Below are 16,651 nucleotides of genomic sequence, written 5' to 3' on the forward strand. Positions count from 1 at the left end.
TACAAATGGTAGGATTTGTTTTCTTCTTATGGGTGAATAATATTCCATCATGTATATATACCACATCTTTATCCACTCGTCTACTGATGGACACTTAGGTTGCTTCCAATTCTTGGCTATTGTAAATAGTGCTGCGATAGACATGGGAGTGCATCTGTCTTTTTCAAACTGGAGTGCTGCATTCCTAGCGTAAATTCCTAGGAGTGGAATTCCTGGGTCAAATGGTAAGTCTATTTTGAGTATTTTGAGAAACCTCCATACTGCTTTCCACAATGGTTGAACTAATTTACATTCTCACCAGCAGTGTAGGAAGGTTCCCCTTTCTCCACAACCTTGCCAACATATGTTGTTGTTTGTCTTTTGGATGGTTGCCATCCTTACTGGTGTGAGGTGATATCTCATTGTGGTCTTAATTTGCACTTCCCTGATGACAAGCGATGTGGAGCATCTTTTCATGTGTCTGTTGGCCATCTGAATTTCTTTTTTGGAGAACTGTCTGTTCAGTTCCTCTGCCCATTTTTTAATTGGATTATTTGTTTTTTGTTTGTTGAGGTGGATGAGCTCTTTATATATTTTGGATGTCAAGCCTTTATCGGATCTGTCATTTACAAATATATTCTCCCATACTGTAAGGTACCTTTTTGTTCTATTGATGGTGTCTTTTGCTGTACAGAAGCTTTTCAGCTTAATATAGTTCCACTTGTTCACTTTTGCTTTTGTTTTCCTTGCCCGGGGAGATATGTTCAACAAGAGGTCACTGATGTTTATGTCTAAGAGATTTTTGCCTATGTTTTTTTCTAAGAGTTTTATGGTTTCATGAGTTACATTCAAGTCTTTGATCCATTTCGAATTTACTTTTGTGTATGGGGTTAGACAATGGTCCAGTTTCATTCTCTTACATGTAGCTGTCCAGTTTTGCCAGCACCATCTGTTGAAGAGACTGTCATTTCCCCATTGTATGTCCATGGCTCCTTTATCAAATATTAATTGACCATATATGTTTGGGTTAATGTCTGGAGTCTCTAATCTGTTCCACTGGTCTGTGGCTCTCTTCTTGTGCCAGTACCAAATTGTCTTGATTCCTGTGCTTTGTAGTAGAGCTTGAAGTTGGGTAGTGAGATCCCTGCCACTTTATGCTTCCTTCTCAGGATTGTTTTGGCTATTCGGGGTCTTTGGTGTTTCCATATGAATTTTTGAACTATTTGTTCCAGTTCTTTGAAGAATGTTGCTGGTAATTTGATATGGATTGCATCAAATCTCTATATTGCTTTGGGCAGGATGGCCATTTTGATGATATTAATTCTTCCTAGCCAAGAGCATGGGATGAATTTCCATTTGTTAGTGTCCCCTTTAATTTCTCTTAAGAGTGTCTTGTAGTTTTCAGGATATAGGTCTTTCACTTCATCGGTTAGGTTTCTTCCTAGGTATTTTAGTCTTTTTGATGCGATTGTGAATGGAGTTGTTTTCCTGATTTCTCTTTCTATTGGTTCATTGTTAGTGTATAGGAAAGCTACAGATTTCCATGTTAAGTTTGTATCCTGCTATTTTGCTGTATTCCAGTATCAGTTTTAGTCGTTTTGGAGTGTTGTCTTTAGGGTTTTTTATGTACTATGTCATGTCATCTGCAAATAGTGACAGTTTAACTTCTTCTTTGCCAATCTGGATTCCTTGTATTTCTTTGTTTTGTCTGATTGCCATGGCTAGGACCTCCAGTACTATGTCGAATAACAGTGGAGAGAGTGGGCATCCATGTCTGGTTCCCGATCTCAGAGGAAAAGCTTTCAGCTTCTTGCTGTTCAGTATGATGTTGGCTGTGGGTTTATCATATATGGCCTTTATTATGTTGAGGTACTTGCCCTCCATACCCATTTTGCTGAGAGTTTTTATCATGAATGGATGTTGAATTTTTTCAAGTGCTTTTTCAACATGTATGGAGATGATCATGTGGTTTTTGTCCTTCTTTTTGTTGATGTGGTGGATCATGTTGATGGATTTTCGAATGTTGTACCATCCTTGCATCCCTGGGAGGAATCCCACTTGGTCATGGTGTATGATCGTTTGATATATTTTTGAATTTGGTTTGCTAATATTTTATTGAGTGTTTTTGCATCTACATTCATCAGGAACATTGGTCTGTAATTTTCTTTTTTGGTGGGGTCTTTGCCTGGTTTTGGTATGCGGGTGATGTTGGCTTCATAGAATGAGTTTAGGAGTATTCCCTCCTCTTCTATTTTTTGGAAAACCTTAAGGAGAATAGGTATTATGTCTTCACTGTATGTTTGATAAAATTCCGAGGTAAATCCGTCTGGCCCGGGGATTTTGTTCTTCGGTAGTTTTTTTATTACCGGTTCAATTTATTTGCTCATAATTGGTTTTTTAACTTTTGTGTTTCTTCCTTGGTCAGTCTTGGAAGGTTGTATTTTTCTGGGAAGTTGTCCATTTCTTCTGGGTTTTCCAGCTTGTTGGCATATAGGTTTTCATAGTAGACTTTAATCATTCTTTGTATTTCTGTGTAGTCTGTCGTGACTTTTCCATTCTCATTTCTGATTCTGTTGATGTGTGTTGATTCTCCTTTTCTCTTAATAAGTTTGGCTAGACGCTTATCTATTTTGTTTATTTTCTCAAAGAATCAGCTCTTGGTTTCATTGATTTTTTCTGTTGTTTTATTCTTCTCAATTTTGTTTATTTCTTCTCTCATCTTTATTATGTCCCTCCTTCTGCTGACTTTAGGCCTCATGTGTTCTTCTCTTTCCAGTTTCGATAATTGTGTTGTTAGACTATTCATTTGGGATTGTTATTCCTTCTTTAAGTGTGCCTGGATCACTATATACTTTCCTCTTAAGACTGCTTTCGCTGAGTCCCACAAAAGTTGGGGCTTTGTGTTGTTGTCATTTGTTTCCATATATTACTGGATCTCCATTTTAATTTGGTCATCGATCCACTGATTATTTAGTAGCATGTTGTTAAGCCTCCATGTGTTTGTGAGTCTTTTTGTTTTCTTTGTAGAATTTATTTCTAGTTTTATGCCTCTGTGGTCAGAAAAGTTGGTTGGTAGAATTTCAATCTTTTGGAATTTACTGAGGCTCTTTTTGTGAGCTAGTATGTGGTCCCTTCTGGAGAATGTTCCATGTGCACTTGAGAAGAATGTGTATCCTGTTGCTTTTGGATGTACAGTTCTATAGATGTCTATTAGGTCCATCTGTTCTAGTGTGTTGTTCAGTGCCTCCGTGTCCTTACTTACTTTCTGCCCAGTGGATCTATCCTTTGGGGACAGTGGCATGTTGAAGTCTTCCGAAATGAATGCATTGCATTCTATTTCTTCCTTTACTTCTGTTAGTATTTGTTTCACATATGCTGGTGCTCCTGTGTTGGGTGCATATATATTTCGAATGGTTATACCCTCTTGTTGGACTGTGCCCTTTATCATTATGTAATGTCCTTCTTTATCTCTTATTACTTTCTTTGTTTTGAAGTCTATTTTGTCTGATACTACTACTGCAACCCCTGCTTTCTTCTCTCTGTTATTTGCCTGAAATACGTTTTTCCATCCCTTGAGTTTTAGTCTGTGCATGTCTTTGGGTTTGAGGTGAGTTTCTTGTAAGCAGCATGTAGATGGGTCTTGCTTTTTTATCCATTCTATTACTCTGTGTCTTTCGATTTGTGCATTCAGTCCATTTACACTTAGGGTGACTGTTGAAATATATGTACTTATTGCCATTGCAGGCTTTGGATTCATGGTTACCAAAGGTTGAAAGTTAGCTTCTTTAGTATCTTACTGCCTAACTTAGCTCACTTATTGAGCTGTTATATACACTGTCTGGAGATTCTTTTCTTCTCTCCCTTCTTATTCCTCCTCATCCATTCTTTATATGTTGGTTGTTTTATTCTGTGGTCTTTCCTGTTTCCTTTAACTGTTTTTAGTGGGTAGTTGATTTATTTTTTTGCTTTTAGTTAGTATTTGGTTGGTCTGCTTTTTTTTGCTGTGATTTTATTTTCTCTGGTGACATCTGTTTTGTCTTAGGAATGCTCCCGTCCAGAACATTCCTTCTAAAATACCCTGCAGAGGTGCTTTGTGGGAGGCAAATTCCCTCAACTTTTGCTTGTCTGGGAATTGTTTAATCCCTCCTTCATATTTAAATGATAATCGTGCTGGATACAGTATCCTTGGTTCAAGGCCTTTCTGTTTCATTGCATTAAATATATCATGCCATTCTCTTCTGGTCTGTAAGGTTTCTGTTGAGAAGTATGATGATAGCCTGATGGGTTTTCCTTTATAGGTGACCTTTTTCTCTCTAGCTCCCTTTAACACTCTTTCCTTGTCCTTGATCTTTGCCATTTTAATTATTACATTTCTTGGTGTTGTCCTCCTTAGGTCCTTTCTCTTGGGAGTTCTGTGTATTTACGTGGTCTGTTCGATTATTTCCTGTCCCAGTTTTTTGAAGTTTTCAGTAATTATTTCTTCAAAGACACTTTCTATCCCTTTTACTCTCTCTTCTTCTTCTGGTACCCCTATAATACGGATATTGTTCCTTTTGGACTGGTCACACAGTTCTCCTAATATTGTTTAATTCCTGGAGATCCTTTTATCTCTCTCTGTGTCAGCTTCTATGCGTTCCTGTTCTCTGGTTTCTATTCCATCAGTAGCCTCTTGCATCTTATCCATTCTGCTTATAAATCCTTCCAGAGTTTGTTTCACTTCTGTAGTCTCTCTCCGGATGTCTGTAATGTCCCTCCGGAGTTCACCCCTTAGCTCTTGTATATTTCTCTGCATTTCCGTCAGCATGTTTATGATTTTTATTTTGAATTCTTTTTCAGGAAGATTCGTTAGGTCTGTCTCCTTCTCAGGTGATGTCTCTGTTATGTTTGTCTGCCTGAAATTTTGCCTTTTCATGGTGATAGAGATAGTTTGCAGAGCTGGTACGAGTGATGGCTGGAAGAACTTCCCTTCTTCGTGGTTTGTGGCCTTCCTCTCCTGGGAGAACAGCGACCTCTAGTGGCTTGTGCTGAGCACCTGCATGCAGACAGGGCCTCTGATTCTTGCCCGGCTGCTATGGAGTTTATCTCCGCGGTAGCTGGGTGCGTGGCCTGCCTCCGTTTGCTACATCGATATGGTGGAGCCACGTTGCAGGAGAATCGGCAGGGAGGCTATTTATCTCCATGAGGGGCCTCCATGCTCCCTGCTGCCCAGGGGGTTAGCTTGCCCACAGTTCCCCAGATTCCATGCTGCTGGACTGAGTGTCCCAGGACGATTCCGTCCAGCCATGGGGTCCTTGTCCCTTTAAGACTCCCGAAAAGCACTCGCTTTTCTTTGTCCCCATGGCACCGGCAGTGGGGACCTGCTCACAGGTCTTACTGTCCTGTTTCCCTATTATCCAGGAGCCCGCGCATGCACGGTGTCTGCGCTCTGGCGCGGATGGCTAGGGCTGGCTATTTAGCAGTCCTGGGCTCCCTCTCCCTACCCGGTCCAACTCCTCTCCTCTCGCCCGTGGCTGGGGTGTGGGGCGCTCAGGTCCAGCAGGGCAGGAGCTTGTATATTACCCCCTTCACAAGGCGCTGGGTTCTCGCAGGAGCGGATGTGGTCTGGATGTTGTCCTTTGTCTTCTGGTCTCTCTTTTAGAAAGAGTTGTCTTTGTTGTATTTTCAAAAATATATGTGGTTTTGGGAGGAGATTTCCGCTGCTCTACTCACGCCACCATCTTGGCTCCCCTTTTGAGACTAATTTTTAAGCTTTACAAGATAGTCAGTGAGAACTCAGGTTTAAGAATTACTTACATAGAAAGCTATCATTTCCTGACTTGGAGTCTTGCTCATAGCCTGTTAAGACTATACACCTGTGTCACATCTTCAGGGTGGGCATGCACCTATTTTCAGGATAGTGTGCATCCTTTTCTGTTCATTGGGATAGAGAATTGACTGAGGACCTGCCTCCTCCATCCTATCTGGAGGGAGCATGGTGTGTATGTCCTGTAGCTGTGGCTGGGCCAGTGGGTCCAAGAGAGTTGGAGAAACCCCTCTGGAAACAGCTTGGGTCTCATCAAAGTGTTCTTCCCAGGGGCCCCAGTTTGTCCCAACTGAAGGGACAGGATTTCCATTGGATGAAGGGAACACTAGGGTTTGTTCCCTCAACTTCCAGTTCTTTCCTTACAGTCTTCACTCACATGATCGGTGCAGGGTCACACTATGTTCTTGCTGCTGTGATTGCGTGATGTCAGGAGACCTCCATCCTTGTCCTACATGACCGCTCACCGGGTGGTGGGGCACCTGGGTGACAGACATGAGTCCTGCCCTTGTGCAGGGAGGGAGCCTACCATCTAGGTGAACAGTACACTGAATCTGAAAAGGGAAGGAAGCTGAGCATGGGGCTTAGCTTGCCTCTTAATCACCTTTTCCACTGATTATGTCTCTCTTCCATACTTGACAGCACTTAGGGAACTTGAATCTGAAGGGAGGGCAGTGAATTAGTGAAGATAGGACAGGCAACAGAATGCACAAATGGGTAAGAAAGTTAAGGTGACATTCAGTGCTCCAAGAAATGATTTTATGTGTGTCTGGCACTTTGCTAGGTATTTGAGATGAACATGCACAAAACATCAAAATGACTTTGTTCTCAAAAAACTTACATTCTGGGTGAGGGGAACAGTCAGAAGTGTTCCTAACTTAGTAAGTTGCATAGTATGTTAGAAGCTGACAGGCTTTATAGAAAAGAGAACAGAGCAGGAGCAGGGTGTGGGTGAGGAGACACACGGGTAGGGACTTTACGTGAGCAGGCGGTCCACATCAGGATGGATGGATGGCACCACTCTGACACATTTTAGTTCTTCCTGTCTAATGCATATATGTGTATTATTTTTTTTTCTTGCCACAACATGTAATTTTCCCTATGGAGTAATGCTGAGGACAGGAGAGATACCAATTATTTTTGTGTCCCTTATCTTGAGGGCAATATTTATTAATAGATCCTATGTATGGCATGTGTTATAGAACTCTTTAGTAGATTTGTATTTAGATGTTTAGGAAAAACTCATTGTGAACTTAAGACAATAGCAAGAAAATTACTGAATGTACAGCATTAAGATAATTGAGTATTAATTGAAAAAAGGTAAGCTTTCATGTGGCACATTAGAGTGGTTTAGGAAATAAACATACTAGATCTAAAATTTTTTTAAATGACAGATCCTCTTAGTAAAAACGTACTGGTGGGTTGTTACAATGAGGGGTAGGACAAATCATCACCACATGTCGCACAGACCAGAAGGCATGTGATTTCATAAATTCAAAGTAGTGAAATCAGAAATTTGCCAGAAGCAAATTAAAATGAAACCTAAAGAAAATATTTAAATACAGAATATAAAAAAGAGGAAACTACCAATAATCCCTGGTACTGATATTAATCAGATTAGGAATGAAAAATATGCTCATAATGTATAGGAACAGATTATATTTATTTAAAAGAAAGAAAACTCAGCATGCTTTTCTCACTAATGACCAAAAATGGCAAATGAAAATGATTGCCTATTATGTTTAACTATTACATATTGATTTGCTCAGACTTTATTTTGGATCAAATTCTTATTATTTAAATTTTACATATTTTTTCACTATCACAAACTATAATCAATCAAAAATCATTTAAAATTGGGACTCCTTTAGCCTGAAAATTCAAAGATGCCAAAAATGCAAGTGTCAGATTTTCACAGATTTTTTTTGTGTCATTAATCTACAATTACATGAAGAATATTATGTTTGCCAGGCTGCCCCTTCACCAACTCCCCCCACATACCCCTTCATAATCACTGTTCATCTGCATAGTAAGATGCTGTAAAATCACTACTTGTGTTCTCTGTGTTGCACAGCCCTCTCCGTGCCCCCCCACACACTATACATGCTAATCAGAATGCCCTCTTTATTCTTCCCCTCCCTCCCCTCCCAATCTCCCCAGACTCTTTCCCTTTGGTAAGTGTTAGTCCATTCTTGGGTTGTGTGATTCTGCTGCTGTTTTGTTTCTTCAGTTTTTCTTTGTTCTTATACTCCACAGATGAGTGAAATAATTTTGTACTTGTCTTTCTCTGCCTGGCTTGTTTCCCTGAGCATAATACTCTCTAACTCCCTCCATGTGCAAATGGTAGGATCTGTTTTTTCCTTATGGCTGAGTAATATTCCATTGTGTATATGTACCACCTCTTCTTTATCCATTCGTCTACTGATGGACACTTAGGTTGCTTCCATTTCTTGGCTATTGTAAATAATGCTACAATAAACATACAAAAAAGCTGTCTTTTTCAAACTGGAGTGCTACATTCCTTGCGTAAATTCCTAAAAGTGGAATTCCTGGGTCAAGTGGTATTTCTATTTTGAGATTTTTGAGGAACCTCCATACTGCTTTCCATGATGGTTGAACTAATTTGCATTCCCACCAGCAGTGTAGGAGGGTTCCCCTTTCTCCGCAACCTCAGCAACATTTGTTGTTGTTTGTCTTTTGGATGGTGGCAATCCTTACTGGTGTGAGGTGATATCTCATTGTGGTTTTAATTTGCATTTCTCTGATGACAAGCGATGTGGAGCATCTTTTCATGTGTCTGTTGGCCATCTGAATTTCTGCTTTGGAGAACTGTCTGTTCAGCTCCATTGCACATGTTTTAATTGGATTATTTGCTTTTTGTTTGTTGAGGTGCGTGAGCTCTTTACATATCTTGGATGTCAATCCTTTATCGGATCTGTCATTTACGAATATATTCTCCCATACTGTAGGGTACCTTTTTGTTCTACTGATGGTGTCCTTTGCTGTACAGAAGCTTTTCAGCTTGATATACTCCCACTTGTTCATTTTTACTTTTGTTTCCCTTGCCTGGGGAGGTATGTTCAAGAAGAGGACACTCATGTTTATGTCTAAGAGATTTTCGCCTGTGTTTTTTCCTAAGAGTTTTATGGTTTCATGACTTACATTGAAGTCTTGATCCATTTCCAATTTACTTTTGTGTATGGGGTTAGGCAGTGATCCAGTTTCATTCTTTTACATGTAGCTGTCCAGTTTTGCCAGCACCATCTGTTGAAGAGACTGTCATTGCCCCATTGTATGTCCATGGCTCCTTTATCATATATTAATTGACCATATATGTTTGGGTTAATGTTTACAGTCTCTATTCTGTTCCAGTGCTCTGTGGCTCTGCTCTTGTGCCAGTACCAAATTGTCTTGATTACTGTGGCTTTGTAGTAGAGCTAGACATTGGGGAGCGAGATCCTCCCCATTTTGTTCTTCCTTCTCAGGTTTTCTTTGGCTATTCGAGGTATTTTGTGTTTCCATATGGATTTTTGCACTATTTGTTCCAGTTCGTTGAAGAATGCTGTTGGGAATTTCATAGGTATTGCATCGAATCTGTATATTGTTTTTGGCAGGATGGTCACTTTGCCGATATTAATTCTTCCTAGCCAGGAGCATTGGATGAGTTTCCATTTGTTAGTGACTTCTTTAATTTCTTTTAAGAGTGTCTTATAGTTTTCACGGTATACGTCTTTCACTTCCTTGGTTAGGTTTATTCCTAGGTATTACATTCTTTTTGATGCTATTGTGAATGGAATTACTGTCCTGATTTCTCTTTCTATTAGTTCATTGTTAGTGTATAGGAAAGCCACAGATTTCTGTGTATTAATTTTGTCTCTTGCAACTTTGCTGAATTACGATATCAGTTCTAGTAGTTTTGGAGTGGAGTCTTTAGGGTTTTTTATGTACAATATCATGTCATCTGTAAAGAGTGACAGTTTAACTTCTTCTTTACCAATCTGGATTCCTTGTATTTCTTTGTTTTGTCTAATTGCTGTGGCTAGAACCTCCAGTACTATGTTGAATAACAGTGGAGAGAGTGGGCATCCGTCTTGTTGCTGATCTCAGAGGAAAAGCTTTCAGCTTCTTGCTGTTCAGTATGATGTTAGCTGTGGGTTTCTCATATATGGCCTTTATTATGTTGTGGTACTTGCCCTCTATGCCCATTTTATTGAGAGTTTTTATCATGAATGGATGTTGAATTTTGTTGAATGCCTTTTCAGCATCTATGGAGATGATCATGTGATTTTTGTCCTTTTTGTTGATGTGGTGGATGATGCTGATGGATTTTCGAATGTTGTACCATCCTTTCGTCCCTGGGATGAATCCCTCTTGGTCATGGTGTATGATCCTTTTGATATATTTTTCGATTCGGTTTGTGAATATTTTGTTCAGTATTTTTGCATCTACGTTCATAAGGGATATTGGTCTGTAGTTTTCTTTTTTGGTGGGGTGTTTCCTGTTTTTAGGGTGATGTTGGCTTCCTGGAATGAGTTTGGGAGTATTCACTCCTCTTCTGTTTTTTGGATAACTTTAAGGAGGATGGGTATTATGTCTTCTCTGTAGGTCTGATAAAATTCTGAGGTAAATCCATCTGGTGCGGGTGATTTGTTCTTGGGTAGTTTTTTGATTACCACTTCAATTTCGTTGCTCCTTGGTCTGTTTAGATTTTCTGTTTCTTTCTGGGCCAGTCTTGGAAGGTTGTATTTTTCTAGGATGTGGCCCATTTATTCTAGGTTTCCCAGCTTGTTAGCATATAGGTTTTCATAGTATTCTCTAATAATTCTTTGTATTTCTGTGGGGTCCATAGTGATTTTTCCTCTCTCGTTTCTGATTCTGTTGATGTGTGTTGATTCTCTTTTTCTACTAATTAGTCTGGCTAGAGGCTTATCTATTTTGTTTATTTTCTAAAAGAAGCAACTCGGTTTCATTGATTTTTTTCTATTGTTTTATTCTTCCCAATTTTATTGATTTCTTCCCTCATGCTTATTACATCCCTCCTTCTGCTGACTTTAGTCCTCATTTGTTCTTCTCTTTCCAATTTCAAGAATTGTGATGTTAGACTATTCTTTTGGGATTGTTCTTTTTTCTTTAAATATGCCTGGATTGCTATATGCTTTCCTCTAAAGACTGTTGGACTGCATCCCACAGATGTTTGGGGCTTTGTGTTGTTGTTGTCATTTGTTTCTATATATTGCTTGATTTCTATTTTAATTTGGTCATTGATCCATTGATTATTTAGGAGCATGTTGTTAAGACTCCATGCGTTTGTGAGCCTTTTTGCTTTGTTTGTACAATTTCTAATTTTATACCTTTGTGGTCTGAGAAGTTGGTTGGTAGGATTTCAATCTTTTTGAACTTACTGAGACTCTCTTTGTGACCTAGTATGTGGTCTCTTCTGGAGACTGTTCCATGTGTACTCGAGAAGAATGTACATCCTGTTGCTTTTGGATGTAGAGTGCTGTAGATGTCTATTAGGTCCACCTGTTCTAGTGTGTTGTTCAGTGCCTCTGTGTCCTTACTTATTTTTTGTCTGGTGGATGTATCCTTTTGAGTGAGTGGTGTGTTGAAGTCTCCTAAAATGAATGCATTGCATTCTATTTCCTCCTTTAATTCTGGTAGTATTTGTTTCACAAATGTTGGTGCTCCTGTGTTGGATGCATATATATAATGGTTATATCCTCTTGTTGGACTGAGCCCTTTAAGATTATGTTATATCCTTCTTTATCTCTTGTTACTGTCTTTGTTTTGAAGTCTATTTTGTCTGATACTAGTACTACCACACCTGTTTTGTCCCTGTTGTTTGCATGAAATATCTTTTTCCATACCTTGACTTTTAGTCTGTCCATGTTTTTGGGTTTCAGGTGAGTTTCTTGTAATCAGCATATAGATGGGACATGCTTTTTTATCCATTCTATTACTCTGTGTCTTTTGATTGGTGCATTCAGTCCATTTACATTTAGGGTGACTATTGAAAGATATGTACTTATTGCCATTGTAGGCTTTAGATTCGTGGTTACCAAAGGTTCAAGGTTAGCTTCTTTAGTATCTTACTGTCTACCTTGACTCGCTTATTGAGCTATTATAAACACTGTCTGATCCTTCTTTATTTCTCTCCCTTCCTATTCCTCCTCCTCCATTTTTCATATGTTGGGTGTTTTCATCTGTGCTCTTTTTAGGGTCACTCCCATCTGAAGCAGTTCCTCTAAAATACCGTGCAGAGGTGGTTTGTGGGAGGCAAATTCCCTCACTTCTAACCATTTTTGTGTGAGTCTTTAGGATTTTCTATATAGTGTCATGTCTCCTGCAAAAAGTGACCATTTTACTCTTTTCTTTCCAATTTGTATGCCTTTAATTTCTTTTTCTTGACTAATTGCTCTGGCTAGGTCTTCCAATTCTGTATTGAATAAAAGTGATGAGGGTGAGCATCTTTATCTTCTTCCTGATCTGAGAGGAAAGGCCTTCAGCTTCTTAAGAGCAAGTTTGTCCCCATAGTTGCCAGTAGAGTGAGAAATGCAAACCCACTGGTCTGTGAGGCTAGCTTGAGGAACAGGCTGACAGGGCAGTACCTGTGCTTTACCCCATGGTTCCACTTATGGCAAAGAACACTTTAAGACAGCTCAGAAAAACAATAACTCATAAGATAGCCAAAATGTTTGAAAATGGGTAGCCTGATCCCCAAAGGATCCCAAACATCTTGGAACCAATAACAAAACAGGTATCAATCTGAGAATGAAAAGCCATGAATCTCAACGCAAATCAATGTTTAGACAAGTGCTGATTGCCACATCTTTGGGGACTTGACTTGCCCTTAACAGCAAGGTACAAGGGACTTCTGTGAGTACCACACCTGGTGGAGGCTGGGGTCTGTGGTGACAGGCAATGCAGACCATATCTCAGTGGGACTTCCACGATAGACTGTAACGTGGCTTCTACAGTTGGCACTTCCAGATTATTTTGTTCTTGTGTCCATTGAACGTTGATCAGAGAGACAGAGGCTCAACAGAAGTATGAGCTGATTGATCATAGACAGTGTGGAAGTTTCCTACAACCTCTCCTAATAGTATTTTACCTCCTTAATCTAAATTTCTCTGTAAAAATTAGTTTTCACTTGCTTTGATACTGGTTGAGGAAATTATACATCTCTCATGCTTAATTGTTTATGTTGCTCTATATCTGTCCCGTCATTTTCAACATTAAATGAATAGTTGCATGTCACACAAAGACCTTGAAAAGGATTCTTACCACATTTAATTATTTACTCTTCTGGAAGTTCATCACCAAATTTACACTTGCATTTTGGCATTTTTGTATTGAGTGTACACAAAAAGTAGATAATAGCAACTTCAGCAAGAAAAGAAAATATTGCCTTTTCAATCTCCAGAAGCACAGGAGGTTGTCACAACTGCCCGTTCTTCAGGGTGACCTCTGAGGTCACAGGCCTCTGGCAACAGGCAAAAAATGTAGACCACAGTGCAGTCTTCCCTAGGAGGCCTTGGTAGCGACACAAACTAGGTAAAAACTGGAGCCCTCCATATTTGGCCGTCATCCTGTCCCTTCTGAGGCACCCAACATTTGGATCCCCATGAAAGCTGTTTATTGTTCAGGTTGGCAGCCTTATTACTTTTTCAAATTACCCCACACAGTTTAGAGAATTTCCAGGATTCAAAGTGCCCAAAGACCATTATTATTGCACAAAGCAGTGCCATGTGTAACAGGCAGTTTCTGGTTTGGTGACTTGGAAGATGGAAAACCCCATCACAAGCACTACCTGAGACAACTGTGTCTCTAAGAGTCAGTGCTTTTCTGCAAGCCGCCAGCAGAACCCAGACAGTGTTCTCAGAGGTAACACAGGGTCAGATCCCTGCCCTAACTTGTCAGAGAGAAAGGACAAGACCCCACAAGAGCTCAGGATTCCCATGACTTCCTCCAACCAATGGGAGGGCACAAAGGTCAGCTTTGCTGAGCACACTAGGATGGTGACCAACACATAGTGTGTGGACCTGCCAGGTAATAGAGATAAAACAGCTTCTGTCACAGAAACTAACAGTATAAACCTTGCAAAGACCCTGGGTTGGTTACACATGCTCCCTACATCATTGAAATTTATGGAGATACTCAAGTGTGTGGTATCCAGATATAAGATTCAAGCAGGTGTGTCGGTCCCTGCTTCTGACCCACAGATATATATAGCTGAAAAAATTTCTTTAGCACAGAGGAGAGGTAAACTGGAGTGTTGTCAGTTTTTATGGTGGCAGGAATGCCTAGTACTGCAAACGCTTGTAAAAGATGAGTAATAACATGATGAGATCGTTTGCCTGTTAAAGCTGTGGCCCAGGAAGCAGAAGAATAAGTGTCAATGGAAACATGAATATGTTTAAGAGCTCCAAAATTCAGGAACAATAGGAACATCCATTTGCCAGAGGGCATTAGGACGTGTTCCCCTGGGAACGGTTCCAGCTTGTGAGAATTAATTTGAGAACAGGTTGGCCAAGAATTCAAGCTATTTTGAGCTTCAGATTCAGAGAGTGAAAAACGTGTCTGAAAAGTGAAGGAGGGAGCATGAGTCAGGTCGTGATAGCGTTGAGCTGCTGAGTAATTAACCAAAGAAACAAGCTTCTCTACTTTGTCTTTACAGTATGATAAAGGACCTGGTAAATTAGAATGTGGTCATGTATGAGTGAGGAAAAAGGAAGTAGATGTTGATGGATACATGCCTGTAATTGAGAAAATAAAGTGTTAGTAGATTTTATGGTGCCCAATGTCACGGTTTCTAATAGAGGAACATAAAGGCAGCATAAGCAGAGTCAGTGACAATGTTAAGAGGACCTGGAAAATCTTGCAGAGCTTCCAATACAGCATATAACTCATTTTGCTGTGCGCAAGTGAAAGACGTTTGACGTTTTTCACAAACCAGAACAAGTTGTATAGGCTGCTTTAAAAGATTTTGTACCATCTGTCAAACAGGTAACAGTATTTCATAATGGATTAGGACTTTTTTGAGGAAGGATCTATTCATGGCGCTGAAACAAGGAAAATAATTTATTCTTAGGGTAATGACAGTCAATATTTCCTAAAAATATCAGAAAGTGCAACGAATGAGTATTTTCTTGAAATATTTGCACAATATTTTGTTTAGATAATGGAAGAACAATGGAGTGAGGGTCTTGACCAGTCATCTGTCTTAGTCTCTGTCGTCCTTTCAGGATAATGGAGGCTACTTTGTCAATGTAAGGTTGTAAGGAGGGTTTAGTTTGATACTGCAAAAATACCCATTTTAACCAACCGTCACATTGATAGAGCAATCCTGTGGGAGAATGGGGAGTAAAGTAAATTAATAAGAGGAAGGGTTTGTATAAGTCAATTTTTGATAATCGAGCCTTTTGTGTGTGTTGTTCTATCCACTTCAGTTCTTCCTCAGCTTTTGAGGTTAAGTATCTAGGGCTACTAAGATCTGGGGGTCCTTTTAAGGAATTGAAAAGATGTTGTAATTTATAAGTAGGAATTCCTAATAATGGTCAGATCCAATTGATATCTCCTAAGAGCTTTTGAAAATCATTTAAAGTTCTAAGATGATCTCTCCTTATTTGAATTTTTTGAGTGATTATTGAATTTTCCTCAATTTTGTTCCCCAAATAATTCATTGGGTATTGTATTTGTATTCTATCTGGGATTATTTCTAATCGCCATTGTGTTAATCCAGTTTGTTTCACTGAGAAATTGTTCAAAGAGAAATGCTTAGGCAGAGCTATAAGAATATCATCCATATAATGAATGATATAAGCTGAGGGCCATTTATTCCATATAGGCTGAAGAGCCCTGTTTAATTTTACTAAATGGTAAGGCACGCTTTCCAGCTGCTTGTATTTTTCCCTAGGCTTCTAGGCAACACAGACGTACTTGTGTTACTGCCGTGTCATCGTACCCAGCTTGTGTTTCTAACTGAAGCCAATCTCCTTGTCCTGCTAGTTGTTCAGCAGGTATAAGAACTGGAGGATTGGCATGCTGATTTCTCAAAGCTTGTGCTCATACCACCACATTTTAAATTGTAAAAATTCAGAAGAGTCTAGACAAGTATAAGCCAATAAATCCCAATCATGAGAATCATCCTTTCCTATTCTGCCAACCCCAAGGGACCCACAACATATGGAGAATTAGTACCATAAGAGGAAATAGCCTGTTTAAAGTCTTTTAATGTCTTGTAAGGAATAGGTGTGTAAAGTGCTTTGACCCCTCCTGGTGGAATATCAGGATCCTCACCTGGCCCCAAAGGAGTTAAATTAACTGGTGCTACTAAGGGTGTCAGGTAAGCATCTATATCACCCTCCCACTGGGCTTTACGTACTCCTGCCGCGAAGGCAGACGCAGCAGGAACAGAGGCTACGGATTTTTCAGAAGAGGAACGAATAGAACTCTCATCGTCAGTCTCTGAAGAAGAGGAAGAGGAGGACGAGGAGTCAGATGCATGTGGGGATGAAGATCGCTTCCTTGATTTCACCACATCATCCAAGAGTTCTCACACTCGTGTGTCTGACTTGGTTTCAGACGGGAGGGGGGGGCGTTTGCAAAGGCTGCAAGGCGAGTGATCAGATCACATAAACACCGGACAGGCACAGGGATAACATCCCCTTCTGTGAGCCTTTTTAAAGCCTCTTAATACATTATCCCAATCAGCTTGTGTAAGGGTCCCCTGTGGTGGCAACCAGTGACAATACTTTCTAATATATTTATGAAGTTGAGCAAAGTCCTTTTTAGAAGTTTTCACTCCTGATACTTTTAGGAAGGCATGGAGTAATTTTAAACAATCCTCCAGTATAGCTGCTTCAGTTTCAT

The 16,651-nt window shown here is 39.8% G+C and overlaps 1 protein-coding gene across 1 annotated transcript in view; it reads left to right on the top strand.

Annotated features, from left to right (window-relative positions):
* LOC140847204 (uncharacterized) overlaps window positions 1–16,651 on the top strand; it is an 87,893-nt gene that overhangs the window by 49,893 nt on the left and 21,349 nt on the right. The window lies entirely within an intron of this gene.

This window comes from Manis javanica, chromosome 17 (genome assembly GCF_040802235.1).
Source record: "Manis javanica isolate MJ-LG chromosome 17, MJ_LKY, whole genome shotgun sequence".
NCBI lineage: Eukaryota > Metazoa > Chordata > Mammalia > Pholidota > Manidae > Manis > Manis javanica.